This window comes from Zea mays, chromosome 10, assembly GCF_902167145.1.
Source record: "Zea mays cultivar B73 chromosome 10, Zm-B73-REFERENCE-NAM-5.0, whole genome shotgun sequence".
In the NCBI taxonomy this organism is placed as follows: domain Eukaryota; kingdom Viridiplantae; phylum Streptophyta; class Magnoliopsida; order Poales; family Poaceae; genus Zea; species Zea mays.
Window position 1 is genome coordinate 113,841,702 of NC_050105.1, and position 8,471 is coordinate 113,850,172.

The following is an 8,471-nucleotide window of genomic DNA, read 5'->3' on the forward strand; positions in this document are numbered from 1 at the left end:
CGAAGGTCCTTCACTCTCAGATAGGAAGGAATGTGTTAACTTATGTCGATGACATCATTGTAAAAAGCACGAAGCAAGATAACCACATTGCTGATTTGCAGGAGACCTTCGCTAATTTTAGACAGGCTGGTCTAAAATTAAATCCAGAAAAATGTGTCTTCGGAGTAAAGAAGGGGAAATTTCTCGGTTGCCTAGTCTCAACAAAGGGAATCGAGGCTAATCCAAGCAAAATCGAAGCAATTCTTCGAATGGAACCACCAAGTACAAAAAAGGGGGCTCAAAGATTGACAGGAAGGCTGGCGTCTCTCAACATATTCATATCTAGATCAGCAGAGAGAAACTTACCATTCTTCGAAGTGCTGAAGTCAGCCGAAGTCTTTCAATGGGGACCAATCCAGCAGAAGGCCTTTGAAAAGATGAAACAGTATTTAATAGATCTAACAACATTAACCCCACCGATGCCAGGGGCTCCTTTGTTATTATATGTGGCAGCTTCGCACTCAGCGGTAAGTGCAGCACTTGTTCAGGACAAGCTTGAAGGCCAAGTTAAGAGGCAGGCCCCAATATATTTTGTATCCGAGGTTCTTAGTTTATCAAAGAAAAATTATACAGAGTTGGAGAAGGTATTGTATGCTGTCTTGATGGCCTCCAGGAAGCTACGGCACTATTTTCAAGCTTACAACATAATTGTTCCTTCTTCACAACCTCTGAAGGATATTATGAGGAACCGAGAAGCTACTGGAAGGATTGGAAAATGGGCTGCAGAGCTCAATGAATTTTGTATTGAATATGTTCATAGATCTTCGATTCAGTCCCAGGCATTAGCAGACTTCATTGCTGACTGGACGCCAGGGGCTCAGGAGGAAGAAACAAATAAAGACGCCGAAGCATGGACAGTGTTTTGCGATGGGTCTTGGGGAACCTTCGGAGTGGGAGCGGCTGCTGTGTTGGTTTCACCTTCCAAAGTTAAAACTTGTTATGCAGCAAGACTTGATTTTAATTGCACAAATAATATCGCCGAGTATGAGGCTCTGCTTTTGGGTCTTCGGAAATTAAAGGCAATGGGAATCAGAAGGGCCATTCTTAAAACTGATTCTCAAGTTATTTCTGGTCATATTGACAAAAGTTACAAAGCAAGAGACCCGAAGCTTGAAAAGTATCTAGATACAGTCCGAAGGATTGAGGCTTCCTTCGAGGGTTTCTCTGTAAAAAATATTCCTCGTGGAGAAAATGAGTACGCTGATCTATTGGCTAAGTCAGCAGCCCAGGGGCTGCCTATACCTTCGGAAGTATTTTTTGAAACAATAAAAGCACCTTCGGTCGAGCTTATTGAAAGAGCAATCCTCAACATATCCCCTGTTTATAGTGAAGATTGGAGAACTGAAATCATCTCTTTCCTTCAGGGTAATTTTCTTTCAGACGATGAAGCTTATAACAGGAGAATAGAAGCAAGAGCTCGACCATATGTCATAATAGAAGGGGAGTTATACAAGCGCGGGGTCTGTTCCCCATTGCTCAAGTGTTTATCCAGATCCGAAGGTATAGAATTAATGAAGGACATACATGCAGGTCTGTGTGGATCTCACATTGGATCTAGGCCCTTGCTTGGGAAAGTTTTTTGCCAAGGATTTTACTGGCCAAAGGCAGCTTCGGATGCAGCGGATTTAGTTCAAAAGTGCGAAGGTTGTCAGAAATGTGCAAGAGATCAAAAACAACCTTCGTCTTTAACTCAACTAATACAACCCACTTGGCCGTTGCAAAGGTGGGGTCTCGATTTGCTAGGTCCATTACCACCAGCATAGGGGAACTTAAGATATGTGGTGGTGGCAGTGGAATATTTTTCCAAATGGATTGAGGCGAAGCCCTTAGCCACAATAACTTCGTTTACTATTCAAAAGTTTTTCTGGCAAAACATTGTTTGTCGCTTCGAAGTGCCGAAGGCTATCACTGTGGATAATGGGACACAGTTTGATTCTGAAGCCTTCAGAGAATTTTGTAATCAAATCGGCACGAAGATCCATTTTGCATCGGTCCGACACCTAGAATCAAATGGACTTGTTGAAAGAGCCAATGGGATCATAATGACAGGAATAATGAAGTCAATCTTCAATCAACCAAGGGGAAAGTGGCCAGAGGAGTTAATCAAAGTGGTGTGGAGTCATAACACAACCATCTCAAGATCAACAGGCTTTACACCCTTTAAACTATTGTTTGGTGACGAATCAATAACTCCAGAAGAGGCTAAAACAGGATCAATAAGGACAGTAGCTTCGGCAGAGGGCGAAAACGAAGGTGATTGCTCTGTAGAAAAAGATGCTATTGAAGGGATCAGACTTCAAGCTGTGGAAAACATCAATAAATATCAAGCTGAAACAATAAAATGGCGTGATAGAAAGGTCAAGCTGAAGAACATTGAACCAGGACACTTGGTACTTCGAAGAGTAGCTAACCCTGAAACAGTAGGCAAATTACAGCTGAAGTGGGAAGGCCCCTTTTTGGTAGTATCTTCGTCAAGACCCGGTTCCTACAGATTGAAGGATTTGGACGGCAATGACATTCCTAGATCGTGGAATACGGATGAGCTTCGGAGATATTATGTTTAGTTCGATGTAATTTTTTATATTCTTTTTTGTGGCACCCTTTTCCTTTCCAAAGGGGGAGAAAGGTTTTTAATGGGGCCACAACATGTAATTCTTCTTATCTTTATTTCAATTCTATAAGAGTGATATCCCCCAAAAAATGTAAATGTAAAAGCTGAGAACGCACCTTCGAGTGCAAAGAAAAAGAAAAGAAAATAGGAAGAAGCTCAAAAGTCGTTCCTAGGGGAATGCAGAGCTTACAGCGAAAAATAAACGCTGATTCCGCCGAAAGTAAAAGGCGAAGAAGCTCCTAAGGGAGGCTTACAGCAAAAAATAAACGCTGATTCCGCCGAAAGTAAAAGGCGAAGAAGCTCCTAAGGGAGGCTTATAGTGAAAAGTCAACGCTGATACACCGAAAAGTAAGCGGTGAAGCCGAAAAGTAAACGGCAAAAAAGATTTTTTGAGGGGACGAAGGGCCGTGCTTATGGTTTTTTGAATGTGTCCTAATATTCATTTGCACATTACATGTCACCATGTCATTTGCATTCATAAACATCCATTTAGACATATATAGAATCATCATCATGCTGCACAAAAAAGACAGGTGCTTCAGAAAATAAAGAAAAGATCCGAAGGAAAAATTTTCTATGCTTCGTTGTGTACGAAAAGAAGGGAAGGTGTTTTTCGCCTTCGGCTCAAAAGAGAAGTTTCGTCCACAGCAAAGCAGACTGGATGCGGATAAGGGAGACAGAATAGACTGGATGCGGATAAGGGAGACAAAATATATTACAAGGTATGAACAAATTTACATAAGTTATTCCATATCTATATTACAAGAATTTCTCCAAGAATTTTTTGCAGGAAAGCATATTATAAGCAACTTCAAGCTTCAGCTAAGGCTTCGTCTTCAGTTTTGTCAAACTTCAGAATTGTCAATCTTCAGCTTCGTCATCCTGTATATACCAAATAGCAGAGTAAGAAAGGTACAAAATTCAAAGGAGAAGGTAAAAGTAACGAACATAAGTTTCTTACCGGCTTAAGATGGCTTCGAGCTTCGTCGCCTGCCATTTTCCGCCCGCCACTTACCCAGATCTGGGTCATGAATCTATTTCCGATACTTCTGGCTAAGCTTGGGATATCCATCAAATCTGAAGCTGACAAGCTGAAGTTTGGTCTGTTCACAATGTTTCCATGCGTGCAGCCAGCCTTCAAAAAAGCCGTAGCTGTGCCCCGAGAAGCTACCAGGGCGCAGAAGTCGGCGTGCCCACCAATAACTTCGTCAAGGGTGTCAACTTTGCCTTCAATATATTCTAATGTTCTTGGCAGATTCTCAGCTGAAGGTGTAAATTTCGAAGAGCTAGCTCCGACAGAGTGAAACACATCCTTCAGCCGCTGCACGCATCGGCTGCCGAAGCTTAAGCATTTCTCCTGAAGTTCTTTAAAGGATTTCTGCAAATTTGAGTATTTATCCACTTCAGCTTTCAGGCTTGCTTCAAAATATTTCTTTTCTTGCTCGAATTTTTCTGATTGATGGAGCAATTCATTCTTTAATTTGTCATTTTCAGTTTGGACTTCAGCCAAAGAGCCTTCCATGGTCTGAATAACAAAATCCTTCTTTTCCAATGCACCTTCGTGCTCTTTGACCATAATTTCAAGGTTTTGGATTGCGAAGTCTTTCTTTTGCAAATTGGCTTCGTGATTTTCAACTTTTTCAGCCAAATCTTGAATGAAGGCTTTGTTTTTCTCTTCCTCCAGATCTTGTTGCATTTTCAGAACCTTGCTTAACAATATGCTCTGTCGAAATGATCTTCGTTAGAACACGACCCGAAAGTTAATAATAATAGTAATAAAATAACAAAAATATTCGTTACCTTGAAGTTAGCATAAAGCAAGCTTCCGGCGATATGTTGTCGTTGATAACGGCATAAGTCCGCTTCCAGCTTCGGTAAGCCAATGCTTTTGGAAAGGGTTCTAACAATTTTGGCCTCGGTGCGGTCCCGAAGGCATCTTAGTTTCCCTTCGTTGACCCCACCAAATAGCATAGCCCCTGATTTGTATCCGCAAGATATGGCATATTTTTTCAACTCCTCTTTTTCGGCGTTTGTTAATTCTTGTCCGAGCAGATCTTGAAAGTTAAAATTTCCTTCTTCTGAAATTTCATCAATCTGCTCTTTCCCCTTTTCAGTTGCCGTATTCACTGCAGCCACAGTAGCTTCTTCTTCAACCATTTTCAGGAGTATATTGTCAATAACCTCAAGTGTAGTTTCCAGGTTTGACTCTTCGGTGCCCCCGGCTTCGGCCCCGGTAGCTTCGGCTTCGCTGGTTTCAGCTTCAGTAGTTTTCGTTCCAGTAGCTTCGGCTTCGGCGGTTTCAGCAAAGACAATTTTTGATGCCGTTGCCGGTGGTGGCGTCTGATGGATCACATCTGTTACTTGAATAATTCTCCGTTTTTTGGCTTCGTAGGACTTTCTGCTGCCGAAGCTGTCTTGTCCTTCTGAAAAAATTTCGTCAGTTCCAGTGTCAGCGGACTTAGCCTGATAGGCAAGGGTTTAGTCATTACCTTCATAATCTCTTCTACTTCAACAGCAGAAGGAGAAGCAGGAGTATCTTCTTCTCGGACCGACGTTTCCGGCTCTGGGGATGCACTTTTTCTCTTTCTTGTAGTAGCCACCTTCGGCTCAGGATTTAACTCTTCAACGCTAAGACTTTCAGAATCTTTCTTTTTCTTTTTGGCCACCTTGACGACCTCTTCGTCAGCAGCGCTGGCAATTCTTTTTCGCTTCGGGCCTCCAACATCTCCGCCCAGTCGACCGTAGTCAGCGTATTCAAATCCTATGGCATCAAGTACCCTGTTCAGCCTTCGTTTCGGCCGAGTGCCGAAGGCCGCTGTCATCAGTTGGTCCTCTTTTTTAGAGTAATTCCCAAGAATTTCATTACTCATCATTTCAATTGTATCAAGCCATTCTTTGCAGGGTACTTTAAAGTATTTCTTGAACTTATAATGGTAGGGCAGTCGGACGAGTTCCCCCTTTTTCTTCTCCCCTTTAAGCTTCGGCATTGTCCACTCTTTCATAGTTGGAAAAACCCTGAAGGCCAGGAATTCCTGCACTAAATCTCTAGTGCCAATATGTTCTGCAATAATTTTGAATTCGCCCAATGCAACCCAAGTTGGACCTTCTACTTCCATTCTGCATCGGGGTCTTGTTTCTCCGAAGGTTAGTTCAAGAGGGCTCTGAAGCAGTTTCTCTTTGTCTTCGTCAACTTTGACATAAAACCATTCTGATTTCCAGCCTGCCGGTCATTTGCTTCGGTAGCTGATCACGGGAAACTTCGTGGTTTTCCGATAAGCAAAATTATAGCAACCAAAATTTTCATGCAATCCATCTTTTCTGGCCTTAGTTTGGTAATGCAGCTCATGAACTCGACAGAAGCTGTCGGCAAACGACTCCACCGCTTGGCTTCGGAGAGCCCAGATATAGACGCTAAGCCTGACAATCGCATTGGGCGTCAGTTGGTGAAAATAGATACCAAATCTTTGCAGCACATCAGAGATCATCCTATTTAAGGGGAATCTCAACCCAGCTTTTAGAAAGCTCTTGAAAATAACTATTTCATCCTTTTCTGGCTTCGGGGTAGTTTCTTCCCCCCCGAAGCGAAGTAGCTTCTTCTCATTCTCACTAAAATAACCCGACTTCACCATCTTGGAGAGATCAGCCTTGGAGACAGTCGACTTTCCGAAGTCCAAGTGGCTGGGCTTGCTTGGCACGACAATATGGTAATCGTCATCAGGATCAGCTTCCTCAATATTTCCTTCTTCCGCTTCGGCAGCAACCTGTTCTGTCTCGGCAACAGTTTGCTCTGTCTCGGCAGTATGGATTCCTTCCAAGGTCACCAGTCCGGATCGTTGCATCGCTTCGGAGATAGGAACAGTCTCCGCTCCTTCGGCTTCGCCTCCCTCACGCTCAACTCTAGCGGTAGAGCGCACTCTGGCCATTTAATTCTGAATTTCTTGGGAACTAAAAAACTTTTTCTTCCGAAACTTTTTCTTCTGACGAAGTAGGCTTTAAACTGGAGCTTCGTCTGATTGCGAGAGTCAAGCTTCGGCTATGGTTAAAAATTTTGGCAGCAAAACAGTGCAATAGCAATGAATGCTGTGGTAACTTCACACCTACCCGTCTGTTTATATAGTGCTGCAGGTAAGAAGGTGAATCGTCAGGATTTCTACACCAGGCAAACAGCTGCTTACACCCGCTGCGCGGTGGACCGCAGAGACCAAATAGTAACCCTGCAGGATGGGACCGCTACGCGCTCGGAAACTGAATCGTTTCTCGACAACGAGCTCAGGGAAGGTGTTTTTCGGACCTTCGGCTTCCTGAAGCCTAAGAGACTTTTTTCACGGATCAAGCTCGTTACAAAAAACGATCTAGCACCGCGAAGGGGCTACTGTTGGGACCATGCTTCGTTGCCGAAGGTCCTGCAGGAAGAAACAACTTCGGCTAAAGCTGTCTGCACGTGATGACTGAAGGTTGCTGTTCATGAAGCTTCGGAATTACAAACCGACTTAAAAGTAGAATGACCTTTTAGTCCATAAGTGTTTGAGTCATTGTTGTAAACTTTTATGAGGGGCATGTTTGTAATTCCTCACAGGCTGTGTCTTGTGCCTATAAATAGTGAACATTATTCCTTTACTGTTCACACATTCTTGTAATTGCAATCGCATCACTCGGGAATTAATCTTTGCCAAGGCGAAGGTATAAATGTATCTAATATTTGAATACATTAAGTTGATATAATATGAAAGTGATGTCGTTCATTTATAATTTATTTATCTTTAATACTTCATATTTTGTATTATTTTATATAATCTATTAGAGTTCAATTACGAAGATTCAACCTTCGTAATTGTATCGTCCTCAACCTTCGTCCGAAGTTCATTAAATCCTTAAAGGAATAATGCTTCAGCGGACGAAGGGCTTTAACATTTAACATTTTATGTTGCCTTGTTCTTAATTCATAGCATTTGAGAACGAGTCCCCAACACCCGATCCCTTCCTTTTTGGCTCAAGAATTCTTTGAACGTCGGTACGGCGGGGAGCACCATGTTCCCAGTCGATGCTGCAGCACCCTTTGCAGACTCATCTGAACTCTTCAACTCACAAATATGCTGCGGTTTGTCGTTACTGGTTTCTCCTGACCTTGCGCCGACGACGATTTCAGGAGATGCTGGAGGTGACTCTGGGACAATGTCGGGGCAACCTGACGCACCATCATCTTTGGTTCGGTCGATAAGAGCGTCGAGGCAGTCACACATCTGACTGGGTGTTGCAGATGACAGCCACCGAACTGTGGCAGCTATCTGTGAGTTGTAGAACGTCTTGCCCGCCTTCTCATATTTTTTGAAGCACTCTGTTTCAAGGTGTGTAGCAAAAGCCTCGTCTCCGCACCTGACAACATGCCAAGTCATGGAACAAGTAAAAAACGAAGGTTTTCTGCAAGTCATATGGTGCATGATCAAAACAAGTTCGGAACACAAGGTATGTCATTCTTAATTAGCAGTTTAGGCAAAGTATACAGTTCGGAACACAAGTCTTGATGGGAACTGTTGGGCTGTAATTGTAAAAAACAATTTGATTTCAAATATACAGTTTTGGTTTGATTTTATGGCACTTCTCCTTGGTGCTTTATTTCGGTTACCATTAATGGTTAATGCTTTTTAGTTTTCATTGCGGGTAGTTTATGCATAAAGTTATGCCTGTTTGCTGCTTAAATGTTGCCATATTTTGTTTTCCTCTTTGAAACTGTGAAGGGCGCAACTTTTTAACGACTTCTGTAACTTATGTATCTAACATCTGTATTCGGTATTCCGAGTTAAAATGGCAACATTTAATTATA